This window comes from Bombus fervidus, chromosome 5 (assembly GCF_041682495.2).
Source record: "Bombus fervidus isolate BK054 chromosome 5, iyBomFerv1, whole genome shotgun sequence".
In the NCBI taxonomy this organism is placed as follows: domain Eukaryota; kingdom Metazoa; phylum Arthropoda; class Insecta; order Hymenoptera; family Apidae; genus Bombus; species Bombus fervidus.
The window spans coordinates 18,438,671-18,452,431 of NC_091521.1; the positions used below are offsets into that span (position 1 = coordinate 18,438,671).

Genomic DNA, 13,761 nt, shown 5'->3' on the forward strand with positions numbered 1-13,761 from the left:
TGTCCTTCGTTTCTTTAGTTATTCTTCCAAGTATCTCCGAGTTATTATAAAAACCAAATGCCAGCAATAGTTAGCAAATAATGCACGACCCACGTAACAAAGAGGCTAGGTAGTTGGATCATTTTTGTAAAGTATTTTCAGGAATAGGGATATCGTTTAACTCAGCGGTGGAATATCTTCGAGAACAAGAGCATTCTCATCCTTAACAAATTCATCGACAGGCCGTTTACGCTATCAGACGTATTTACAATAAGTTTCCTTCGATGCTGAAGCCTAAATCGGAATTCTTTTCTATATAGTAACCGCGTTAAAAAGAAAAGAAAAGAAAAGAAGAAGAAAAGAAAACACCGTACTTAAGACGTATTAAAGAAAATATAAGAAAAAGTAAAAACAGAGAAGGAAGCGCAGAAAAAGAAGCCAGAAGCTTTCTGCGCTTAGAGGAACAGGCAGTCACGTAGTATTGCAGCCAGAACGTGCTTCAATCTTCGACAGAAGTACGCATTGCCGTTTCGTTCAAAGTTCCTGGAGAATTTTAACAACTACCGACTATCGCAAAGTTTTCATAGAAAATAAAAACATCGAACCGGAGCATATCCCGAATTCCCTGCCTACTTACGATCAAATCATAACGAGCAATTTCCACGCCCATTAAAACACGACAGATCGAAACTACGACGCCATGGACGAGCGAGCGCGGGAAATTTGAATTGCAAAAATTTAATTACTCGTTCGCGAGGACAAAGACGAACCCGTCTGACGACACCAGGAGAAAAGAGGGACGAACTTTTCTTTTTCTTCGTCCCCCTTTTTTCTTTCTCCTTCGGAGGGACGAGAAGAGTCACGTAGAACACGCGTGCTTCGATTCTCGACAGAACAACGGAAGAGAGAATTCTCAAGTACGCTTCCCACTTTGAAAGTTGCTCGGCCGCGCCACCTTGTCCTTTTTCCAACTGCATTAAGAGGCCTTTCTTTACCCTCCACGAGCGTCAAGAGTAGTTCCTTAAACGCTGTACGACACCGATGAAAAATAAAGTTATTTGCGAACCGTTGCTTTCGCGATATGCGCTGCTGCGCGCTTCAACTTCGCTTTTCTTCCGTTTCGCGGCTGGAGCTTTTGCTTCGTAGGAAATCGAGTGTTCATTCGCCAGAATTGTTTATGTTTTTCGTCGATGTAGCGACTTTTTTTATATCGGACAAGATATTCCTCTTTTAACGAAATATAGAAAAGTCTAAATTTAATAACGCTCTCTTTTCTAAATCGTTTCGTTTAGTTAAATCCATCTGATCTCTGCTCGAGCGTTGATAATTTATCGAATTAAACAAACAAGAGACAGAAAGTAGAATTTAATCACTCGATATTCGTCCCACGATCATCGGTGTTGCTTTTTATCTCTGGCCACGTATTTCAAGCGAGACGAAACGAGAATTTTCTGGCAATTAACGGTATGATCGGCGCGCGCCTTCGGTAGAAGTATCGCGAAAATTTCGCTGGATCGGTGAGAACCGTTTTTCCACGATAATTGTAATGGATCACCGAGCAAAATGCCATTACAGTAATTCCCGTCTACCCGACCGACGACGCGACGTCACGCCCTATATTCCGGCTATAATACGATCGACGGAATGGAAAAATACAAATTCACCGGGATCGGAGGCGTACAGAGTGGGCTATGAAAAACAGACGAGCGAAAAGAAGTAAAAAAAAAAAAAAAAAAAAAAAAAAGACAAAACAGAGAGGCGGAAAAGAGAGAAAAATAATTTCAATTGGAGGGCGATCGTTCACGCGAGCCACTCGAATCGATGTACCACGGCTTCCCGTCGCTCGCACCTACTTTTAATAGAAATAACATGGCCAATTGATCAAACAGTAACCGATCAGCCGTGATACCGCCTGCAACAACGGTGTGGATGGAAAGAAGAGAGCGAGAGGAGAAAAAACTGTACCTGATTGCGAGGGTAGAGAATACGGGAAACAGAGATCATCGCTCATCGAGATATCGTTCACGGCTGTGGTCGCAACAGCGAGTCTAATGGAAGAGAACGGGAACAAAACGCGAACCGCGAACAATGCAGCGGAAAAAAAGAGTGCTTTTTCGCATCGAAAGGGGTCGGTGGGATCGATAGACGCATCAGAGAACCTGGTGTTTCGCGGGACACTGTAGTTTTTCTTACTTTGGACCTCCTTCGTATTCGACCGAGGAATATTTGACTTTTGTAAATGGAATACGATAATTTTAGAAATGCAACGACGAATAGTCGAGCACAGGTGACTTTCTTTTAACAACTTTTAATCGAAGCGTAGATTAATGGCTGTTTGTGAGTGAGTTACACGTGGATGAATTATTTAATGATTAAAGGTACCGACACGCTGACTTAAGGATAAAAGATGACTAGCCATGTCACGATAAATAACTATGAAAGTACCGCTATCTCTGTCAGTTACACACGCAAATCTCGCTAAACTTAGCATCCGAAGAACCAAATTACTAAACGCAGGCACAGACGGGATTTCGCGCGTCGGCCAAAAATTACCACCGAAACGGTTAAGCCAGCGTTCGATTTAACGCCAGCGGTGAACATAAATCAATCGCAAGCGATTCGCCAAATTACGCGTGCCGATGCATCGCGGCCTATAAATTCAAGATCGATCGCGATATGAATCCGCAGCCAAGCGACGTGACAAAAAAAAAAGAAAAGAATTCGAACAAAAGACTTTCTAAAACACAACAGAAGGGGGAAAAAACAAACGTTCGCTCGTATTACTCTACCTACAGAAGTATATGTATATATATATACATATGTATAGAGGAGAAACACGCGCGACAAGAAAGAATCGACGACCAGCAGTGGGCGAATGGAGTTTGCGATGGAGGTACGGGCGAAACTAATCAAGAGGCAACAAATAAACGTCGGGCTATGAAAAATACCGATACAAAATGCGTGAAACGTAAACGGAAGCGCGTTTTATAATGACGGCGTTGGTAGCCTGCGTGCGGTTTGAACGCTAGCAAATTGTGCCGGTTTAAAAAAAAAAAAAAAGAATCGGCAGACCGAGGGAGTGGGAAGACGAAGAGCGGAGGATGGAGCGAAAGAAGAGAAACAGAGAGGAAAAACGGCGATGCGATTGGTAGTGGGAGAGGTTGTATGTTCGTGGGTCGAGCGAAAAATCAACTTTTTCGTATCGAACGAGCCAGACTCGAATCGTTCACGCACGATTTTTTTCCAATTGTTGCGTCGCCTGCTCCTCCACCCCCTATACGTTATGCAAACACGTGGCGCGTGCTATCTAGCCGCGTTTAAAATCGCCGTGTCCCGTGACTTAATGTTTGAAAATTAGATGGTCGATTCTTCGGATCGAAGTATCGGAACAGAAGGTTCGGTAGTTATTACAATTAATAGCATCGATAAAGACTAAGCTGTATAAAGCTACGGAAATTTCAAGATCAATATCGAACACTGCGAATTTTACCACCCACGTCCACTTTTCTTTTCACCTACGCAAGAACAGCAAAGACAGTTGGCAGGTTGACCTCCGTAAAGCGGCGAAGAATTCAACCGTTATTGAATCAATATTGTGCAAACCTATCAGTACCACCACCACCTACTTCTCTCTATTTTCTCCTTTTTTTTTTTTTTTTTTTTTTTATCTATCATCCATCCTTCCGTTTTCCCTTTTTGTCTTTCTTCCGTCCACCCTGCTTTCTTCTCCCCTTTTCTCTCGCTCCTCTCTTGTTTGCGCTCGCTTTCTCCGTTTGCGTCGCCTGTCCAACGGAGTTCTCGATATGACGCCGCTGAAAAGTATTGTCTACTCGTCGAGTTATCGATCCGTGTGTAAATATTGGACGCGAGAGAGGAAGTGGGAAAAAGCGAGGGACGCGACGCGGTTAGGCGAAAGCACGGAAAAGAAGGCTGCGAGAGAGGGTGGTTGAACGGGGATGGATCGTCCTCGTTACGGAAACTCGGCTTTCGTACAGTCTTTCGAATGCAGATGGATTTAATGGAGTGGCAGTCTCGCTACGCTTTCGCTTCAGCCCCAAGCTGGACCAGGAAGAAGACTCTTAGGATCAATTAAAGGAAATCTCTTTGGTATCACGGGGCGCTTCTATCGATTACCGTGTTTAAGCATCGGTGAAATCGTTAGCAGTACTAGAAACACTTCGTCAGAGCATTCCTATGTAACTCTTTTCTCAAGCGTTCCACTTTCGAACTGCATTCGAGTTGTTTGTCTTCTCTGCAGGATGTTTCTAAATCTTCGCTTCTGGAGTGGAACGCGACGTGCTCGACTACGAGCCGAGAGAATCATTTTTAACCGTCGCCCACGCTGGACGACGAACCGTGAAATCGAGCCAATTAATCATCTTCGTTTCTGGACAATTCGATCGCACGCAGCTCTAAAAATCTCGTAAACGGTTGGTTGTAAAATTTCCTTGTAATCCTCTATTTTATCCATTCTATCGTGTAACTTGTAACCGTTGCACAGGGCGATCGCGTATGTTAGAAAATGAATAAAAGTTGGCGTGCGTAGAAGTCCGCAAGAATTTGAGGGTGAAAAAGAAAGTCGATGACAGTGATAAGACAAAGATGCGTTGCTCTTTCCGAAGAAATACGTATACATGCGCAGAGATACTTGGTGAATGTAGAAGAGGAAAATGGAGAGACGCGGCATTTCGGCTTCGTTTCATCCTTTATGTCGAGGAAGAAGCGTTGTCGGCTGGCTAGCGGGAACGGAGAACGAGCCACGCTGAATTACAACCCCTTGCGAGATACCGCAAAATTCGCGTTCAAGATTAAACGGGCGTAAGTCGTTGTAGCCTGCAGCATTTAACAAGCTGGTCCTTTGCGGTGTCGGCCGCCGCCGCGGCGCCGCGCCGTTGCGGCCATGGTGTTGCGGACGTTAGCCGTTTCTTCTTTCCATATTTACGTACGTCACCTGAACCGCCTTCTTCGAGTTCCCGAGGGTGTTGCGTGAAACTTCATTTTTAGCGAGATAACGATAAGAAAGGAACTGGACTAGCAGGTCGCATAATAAACGCGTATTACTTTCAAAAGAATCTTTGCTTCAGTCGCTTTAAGATCACAAAATACTCAATCGCTGATTCGATTTGCCATTCGCTTAAAATAACTAAGAATTTCACAAAAATATGACCAATGTGTAAAAAAAAAAGAAGTCCATTTGTTTGGCGTCGCTACAAACCCATAAATAAAGAAATAAAGAAACGTAAAGAAAAGATAAAACGAAACACGATCGCCCTTCGTCCATTTTCGCGCTTGTAGAACGAATTTAGAGGATGGAGCAACAAATCTATCGGCGCCATCATGAGAAAATAACGCGCGGTAAAGCAGGTAAACTCGGCTAATTTATATATACCGTCTCATTCAGGGCCGAGACCGCGTTCAGTGGCTGCGCGGGGCGAAACGAAGAGAAAATAGGGGTGTGGGCGTAGAGAAAGAGAGGGTTGGGTGTGCAGTTAATCTTCCCGGTCCACTAGACGGTAGGAGAATCCGGCAATTAGTTCGTATCCAGTGCATTGTCTTGCCTCGTGTTCTCTCCTTCTCCCTTTCTCCTCTCTACCTCTCGCGTTCTCTCTCTTTTCCACTCGTATCCCTTCTAATACTTCATACAGCCTCTTCCGGTCGAAATCTCGTGACTCTATGTAACGCAAAAGATAACGTCGTATTAACTGTATGTAATTAACAGGTAGCTCCCTATTGTTGGCCGCAGCTTGTGTTCCTGTATCATATAGCCGGCTTTTTAGAGTGGAACCTATCGGATGTACGTGGCTCGCGGCATTATCGCCAGCGACGACCAAAAAGTTATCAAACTCGTATTGGTCAAGCGTGTAAGAGAAACGTCGAAAGTCTTTATAATACGACTTTGTGCAACGCGAGATACGCGACAAAGTTGTAATTTTTTCTCCGTCTTTTCCACTTCAATTACAAAAAAAAAAAAAAAAAAAAAGAAAAGAAAAAAGAAATAATACTAGCGAATAATATCGCGCGTACCCTATGCATATATCCATTGTCGCGATTCTGTAAGGGTCAAATTTTCAATTTCGATAGAAAAGCATTCATCGCGACGATCGTTGATTTTCGTAAAAAGCATACGATTTCACCGATGTGGTGCGGGAAAAGAACGACAAACCACGAACTTATTCCAGGCGCGTCACATAAAATATTCAAGATGAGCAGCAGTAACGCAACCGCGAGTTCTTGCATAAAATAACCCCCAATATCATGCTACCGTGCCGTTCTTACGACTGTGCAAACACTGGACCACCTTCTTCGTCCTTCTCTCGTACTACGTCTGGCTCGACCGTGAAAGATGATAGCGGTGAGAACGGAATGCCATTAGCATTTCTCATTTCTGCTTTTTGCCATCCCTTATCTATCGTCAGCCGGCGTCCCCTCGGTTCACCGTCGTTCGCGTTCTGGTCCGCCACGGCACGTTCGAAATGGAAAATTTGCCGAAAAAAAGGAACACGATCCTTGCTGCATCGCGTCCTGTGATCTAATATTTGGCCACGCGACAGGAATTAACGATGGCGCGAAATATTCTCTTGCCCTTTCTTTAAATAAAATATAAGTTTCTTCTTTCGTACGTCTCGTCGTTCTCTTTTGTCCAAAAGTTTGATACGAAATTAGAGAAAAGCATCGTAAGTTTGATCGTCGATTTTGATCATCCTTATTATTAAAGACGTCGCGCTTAATACCTTTGTAAAAGAATTTCGAAAAGAAATTTGTCATACGATATACAAATAACTATAGCTAACTTATTAAAAATACCTAATAACTATAGTTCAAGAAGAAGTCCGGAGAACCAGCTAAATTAGCGAACTAGCGAAATCCCAGTTCGAATTTACTTATTCGCCGTTCTATTTAATTAACGTAAATAATTTGCTTGGAAATTCCTTCCTCTTAAGCCCGGCATTCGGAAATGGTCGGCATCCACAGATATAAGAAAATTTTGCGGGTGACTTTAATCGTGCTTGGAAATTTCCCAGGAGCAACGGGGAAGTTTTGAAGCGAAGTAACGCGAGAATCATCGAGTTAACCCAGAGATTCTCAACTAGGATTTCGCGATTCTCTCGACTACCGTGCCGTGAAATACCGGGATCGTTTGATTATTTATGAAATTAAGATTCCGTTCGTTCACACTCGATAACTTCCAACCAATGATAATTGCGAGCTAAAAAAAAAAAAAAAAAAAAAATAGCAAAGATTTCAAGCAAAGACTTGGAATAACTAGTTGGAAGATTTAATTAAACGTAAAATATTTGCGCAAATTGGGAACATACCCTAAAGACGTAACGGGATTCGATTGCGCGTATTACCTGACAGGCGTGTAACGAAATGCATAGTGCAGAGAAAAAACAAACCTTTATCCGTGTACTTTACAAAAAATCACAAGAAATCTTCAAAAATATAAGATTGCGAATCTATGAAATTCTTACGCAAAATTACAAATTGATCGTTCTGGCCATTCTGTTTATGTAACATCGATCTGCCGTCGTTTGGTACGTTCCGCTAAAATTCATATATCCATCGATGTATTCAAACACGAGTACGTACGCATATAAAAAGTTTTCTTTCGACGTGGTTGTGTTAGAAAAAAAAAAAAAAACTCGTACGTTCTACGTTTCATTCCTAACTTCGATGGTGAATCGCGTGCGCACGACGAATGGAAAAGACTGAGAACCAACCTGACCAAAATCCTTTCGTCGAGAATCGAATATTCCGGGCAACTTTTTAATTGGAACCGAGAGACGAACGGCGAGTTATCGGCACGGATTCGCCGCAATTTCAGCCGAGATTCGCAAAGATTAAAACTGACGTTCTTCGACGAACGGACGCAAATGCAGATACGCTTTCAACCTCTTCTCCTGGTGGAAACATCCACAGCCAGCCAGAGGGAAATTTCGTTTCTGTATCGCCCAAGTAGTCGGAGGCTGTAAGACGAGTCTCTCCTGGAATTATTCATTACGCTCCTCGCCCCTCGTTCTCATAGCGCCCGCTTCGTTCGCGGTACTTTTCGTCCCCATCGTCGTTTCCCTTTTGCCCATTTCGCGACGCTCACTTTTCAACTTCATCCGTAAACCCGCCGCGGCTGCTGAAAGTTACATCGATCGACTAGCAAGAGGTTGGTTTCCTGGCAAAAATTGAATAGTTGAAAATTTATTTAAAAATCCGGTCACGAACTTCGTAGGAACTTACAGCTCTCCCTTTTCCACGTTTTTCCTATTTTCTCTGCTTGTAGTTTCTCCGCTTTCCCGAATCACGGGAAACCAACCACGAATCGAATATCTCTGAATAACAAACAGAGGACCGCGATAAACGAGCAGAAATTACGACGAGTGGTGACGTTCCGCCAGGGAATTGTAGAGGATCCTGTTGATTTCTGCTGACAACGAAAATGTTGACAACTGACTTTTGCGACTACAGCATCGCTGACGTAAAATGTTCCTGGATATTACGGTCGACGTAAAATTACGTAAATACGCGCCAATGAAATTATCGTAATCACTAATTAGTGATACACCCTATTCGTTTCACTATGAAATATTTCCAAATTATGAGATCTAACAAATCGCTTGTTCGATCGTCGATTCAAGCGTAAAGCGATTAAAGCGAAAACGATAGACTACTATATCCTAGTACTGCCGAAACGAAGTGCTCCATCAGCTAAATATACCGCATAAACAATTGAAGTATAAACAGAAGCAACATTGTGAGCAGGTCGTTCGGATTCGACTAACAATTCATGCGCAGGGAGTTAACGTGCTTCAACATTGTTCGGCATTTTGAAATCGTTTGAAACCATTTGAAACCATTGTAATAATGTATTCGTATCAAAATCAAAAGCTTTGAAAATTGAAAGTGCATCGCGAGCGTGTATCACGCTCGATTAACCATTAGAGTACAAAATTACTACACCAGTAATATACACCCTTTGTTATCATTATAACTCGAATCGCTTGTAACTCGTTCTTTTTTATTAAAAACGCAAACGATCAACTGAAACGCAAACATTAGAAAAACAGTGCCGATGAATCCTCTTTCTTTCTCTCCTTACTCCGTTTTCCATCGTTTACTGCGCGTCAAAGAAGACGTAGAAATCAGAGATAAAGCAACGATATAACTGCTATACCTTCCACGACTATATCTTAAAGACAGGGCACATACATTTTCCTCGTTAATCGAACCGGTTACATCTACAAATCGGTTATCTACCTCTACGGATCTGAGGAGATTCTCTCGATCCTGCGCGATTCTATTGGCCAACTTTCCAGCTTAGTGTAGTATCTATTTGGCCTATCGTCTCGACAAATCTGCTTAATTAATCGGCTAAACAGTCATCGTATCGAAACCCATTACCCAATGCCTCTGTTAAGGTCTCGGCACGGTCTACTAATTTCTAAACGAAGAGATCCATCAATTAGTAACATCAGAAGGAACAATCCAATAAGAAGGAACGGGAATAGAGAGGCAACGAGCCGTGCGAGTCCTTCCGGTCCGATCTATCGCAACATCAAGCTAATCGAAATTACGTCGCGGACTGTCGATCGTTTGTTCGCCAGGCTAACAACCTGCATCCATTAACGCTAAAGCGATAGCTGTCGGGGGGTGGAAAACTATGGAGACGCGAGGAAGCCGGACCGGCCGGGAAAGGGGCATCGATGATGGCAAGGTCGACCAGCTATGTATAGAGAATCAACATCGTCGACGCGGTATTATGGAGGGCAAACAAAATATCGTGGCGTAACGGGACATGGAATACTGTGCTCAGGGTCCCGAAGTAGGAAAACTCGACCGAGTGCTCGAGCAAACAATGACGGCGAGGCCAGTATTGTTCTCCAAGTAATTGAATCCAGCCTACCATCCGATGCTTGCTCCACTCGTTCGCTTCTTCTTCACCTGCTTGCTTCACCTGTCCCTTTCTTTCCCTCCATCCCCTCTCTTCTCCGAGCTCCTTCTTCCCTTCGTTTTTTACTTTTCCTATCGACGTTCCTCGCGTCTAGATCTCCGTCCTTGTTCCCTCCACTCGCGAAAATTTCACGAAACCTTCTTACACCCCGAACGAGATTTCTTGAGAAAATCGGCGCCTTCCGTTTCTACGTTCTTCGTCCTCCTCTATGGTTACTACTTGGATTCCTTCTTTATCTAGTCGGATTTCTACGTGCATATTCGTTGAGATGGCGAGAGAGAAAGGGTTAAACGCGTTCAACCAAAGTCAGATTAAGAAAGCTGGATTCCATTAATGGGAAATCTTGTAATCTTCGCGGAGACGAGACTCGCTTTGGAGAGTTTTCGTTTCGGGTATTTGTGACGTTTCACAGTTAGAATAATTTAGATTTGCGATGACTCGTGATGAGGCTTACTGGGATTTTGTCTCAGGAGAGATTGGGTAGATTACGAGACTCGAGTTTAACGAAGAATTCTTTAAGATATAAGTGAAGGTAAAGTCAAATTGAGAAGTTGCGGACTTGAGAACTTTGAAGTTGTAAACCTCAAACTGACGTTCCTGCATTAATTTTTGATCATCGAGATTTAATTTACTACGAAATTTACATTAATCCCAATTCCGATCTAAATATCTAATTTCTTACTCTCCGTCGAATAGATTTCCATACTCTTTGTCACAAAACAAAGTTCAAACAAATTTATCTAACCGATTAATTTCTTTCAGAGATATCGCGCGAAAGGAATATCCTTGTTAAGAACAAGCGTCGCTACACAGCAGCGACATAACTAAATTCGTTCGAAGAAAGTGGAATGAGAATTCATTCGATAAAACGGCCCATCGATCTTCCGCGGTGGAACAAGATCACTTCGATCGTCGTAGCGTCTAGAGCGCGAAACAATCGACTCGAAGTAGGAGCGTAACGATAAAAAGAAATTCCGAGAGCGGCGGAAGAACGATAAAGACGGAGGCTGAAAAGTCGGCGGTGGAATTCTGTCGCTGATATTTCGAGGGATGACTGAAACGAACCGAAGTGAGGGTTGTTTTCCATGAAAAATACAAAACCGAGAGCCTCTGTTCTTGACAAACATACTCGATACGTGGAAAAAAAAAAAAAGACGCGATACGTACACACGGTGTATCCATATAAAATAATGGCGGCGTATAGGGGGACGTTAACCCCCGGACATCGGCTTCGGCCAATGTCGTAAACAGATATTGATATTGGCGTGTCATATTTGCACGGCGTAGACGTTTCCCTCGGCCTTGCCATGCCGGTGAATACACGCGCGGAAACATTCGCGTACAGGGACATTTGTGGACTACTTTATCATCAACAGACGATCACCATTTACCGGTAGCAGTACGTAAAGGATGTATTAAAATGCTCCGACCGGCAATTTCAGCCGGAGCTGAAACGCGAGATCGAACGGAGAACGAGGGAACGGTATTACTGGGCAGAATCGATACGAATCTTTCCATAGTTCATGGTGCACTCGTCGTGGAATCGACGATCATTGAAACGAACCGTTAGGGAGGAGGCTAAAAGTTTCTCAACTATCGCAATGAATATCATTTGATTACTTGAATCTCTGTTCCTTGAAATAATGGCACGGTTCTTACGCCATTTCGATATTGCGTTTACTTAGATACTGCTTATGCGTAATTTGGAATCGTTCCATTACCATTTTCCGATCTTACTCTCCTCGCGTTCTTTAATTTACAGTCTCTAAATTTCTTAGAACGCCGCATATCTTTCCCCAGTCTTCCAACGAACGCCAGACCGATTATTAGATAAACATATTTGAAGCAAGAATATCTCAACGACGCAGTATTTTTAGCGATACGTTCGAGTTTCCATTAGATTTCAAGGTTTCGCAATTCACGGCACTCCACGTTTTAAACACTTAACACTCTCCTTCTTTTGCTACCAACTGGCAGGTCAAACTAATTAGCACTTAAAGAACCGCTACTGGAATCTAACGACAGCGGCGAGCGTCACTCTACCGACAGCTTTAACGATGTACTAAAATTTTTGTTCGCCTTCGAAATTGGTTTGCTTTTCGATGCTTCGTCGTTCTCCCGTTCCTCCAAATTCCAAGTGGAATCGATCAATGACCGAGAAGGGCTGGTGAATATTTCGCAATTCGAGGTAAATCCGCGGCAATGGCCTTCGACATTTCGGTAAACATAGAGTCAACAGCGATAAAAGGAATCTTCTGGCAGATTAGCATTGAAATCAAGGTATACGTCCTCGAGACTATACCTACAAATCGATCGCCATACTGGGATAAGATTCGGCTTTGAGGAACGACGGGGTATTCTAGGTTTTTTCAAGAAACGACGCTAGTACATGTTACGAGCAAAGATAAAAGAAGATCGTAGAAGAGAAGCATCTCTGAAACGATTATAACGAACGAACTAGCTTTTCGCTTGATCAAGGATACAGATAGATGGACGAAATTAATTGTAACTTCGATCGAGATAGAGAAAACATATATACTTATTTTTATCGTAACGTACATATAAGTTATAATCACGGTAGCAAACAAACGTTATTATTAGATACTGCGGGGGAACATGAGAGAGAAAAGGAAATATTAGCTGACATTAAGAACCCACTAGAGAATGGAGGGAATGTACACGTGCAGTTCCGCACCGTTGGTATCAAAACGATTCCACGAAAACGGCTTTAAAAATCATCATTACCAGAGGAAAAAAGTAGGAGCGGAGGGTACGACAGGGCGGCGATAAGAAAATAATTGAACGATGTGTACAGACTATATAGGGAGTAAGGGGTGGCGGTGCGCGCGCGCGTGCACACTCGATATACTCGCGATCATTAAGCGCCGACGGACGATAATATCGAGGAACCTTGGTGTTGCCAGGCAGGTAACCGTCGTCATTGTTCACCGTGACGTCATCGGTGGCCACTCCTTTGTATGCTCCCGATTAACAATCGTATACTCGTATATAGCTGGCGAACGTACACACGAAGCTGTTCTTGCATCGGTGTAACGACGAACCGAGACGAGGACCTAACCCTACTACCGTTGTTGGATTATAGTCGAGGGTACCTACGGAACGAGGCAGCCCTTTGCTTGCCGAGGGCGTGTACAACGCCGCGTATAGACATTCTTTTGTTTGCTAGCAGGAGAACGGTAGTAGCGCATGCAAAAGAGGCTGAGGGCCAAAGGGAGGACTCCAGGTTTGCGTTCGACCGACTATCAAATTTCACTGACCGAGCCCGCGAGCGCGTCTCAAACCGCGCTCGTAATTAGGATGCCGATTCACGATCCAACTACGTTTCAGGTAGTTTCTTGTTTCGATCAATCAACCTATGCTAAATTTCATCGCGTCGAGAATCGAACGATTTAATACTCGTACAATTTTCTGGTCTTTTTTTATAACTCCACTGAGAATAACGTTAAGCCTTATGCGTCCTTTGAAACGTTTTTCAACTGATCGTGTTTTTCCGTCGTTAAAAACGTTACGTGCCTGTATCCGAATATATCAGCCAACTGTTTGTAAAGCGTATACTAGCTGCAGGGTCGTGTAACGTACAATGGCTACTGACACACTCTGATTAAAATGTAATTTTATCATATTATATTATCCTTCGTACGCGCTAGAGTGTTCGATACAGACGAGCAACGGTACGTTGTTACGATATCGCTACACGCACCTAATCCAATATTTCTCGCTAATTTTATACCATTCATATATTTGTAACGATATATTCCAGTAATCTGCGGGATCGTACAATTTCGCAAATGCAAAATCATATCGGCATCGTATCATTC

At 43.2% G+C, this 13,761-nt stretch overlaps 1 protein-coding gene across 18 annotated transcripts in view; it reads right to left on the reverse strand.

Annotated features, from left to right (window-relative positions):
• LOC139987702 (protein muscleblind) overlaps window positions 1-13,761 on the reverse strand; it is a 406,475-nt gene that overhangs the window by 164,982 nt on the left and 227,732 nt on the right. The gene's annotated exons all lie outside the window — the stretch shown is intronic.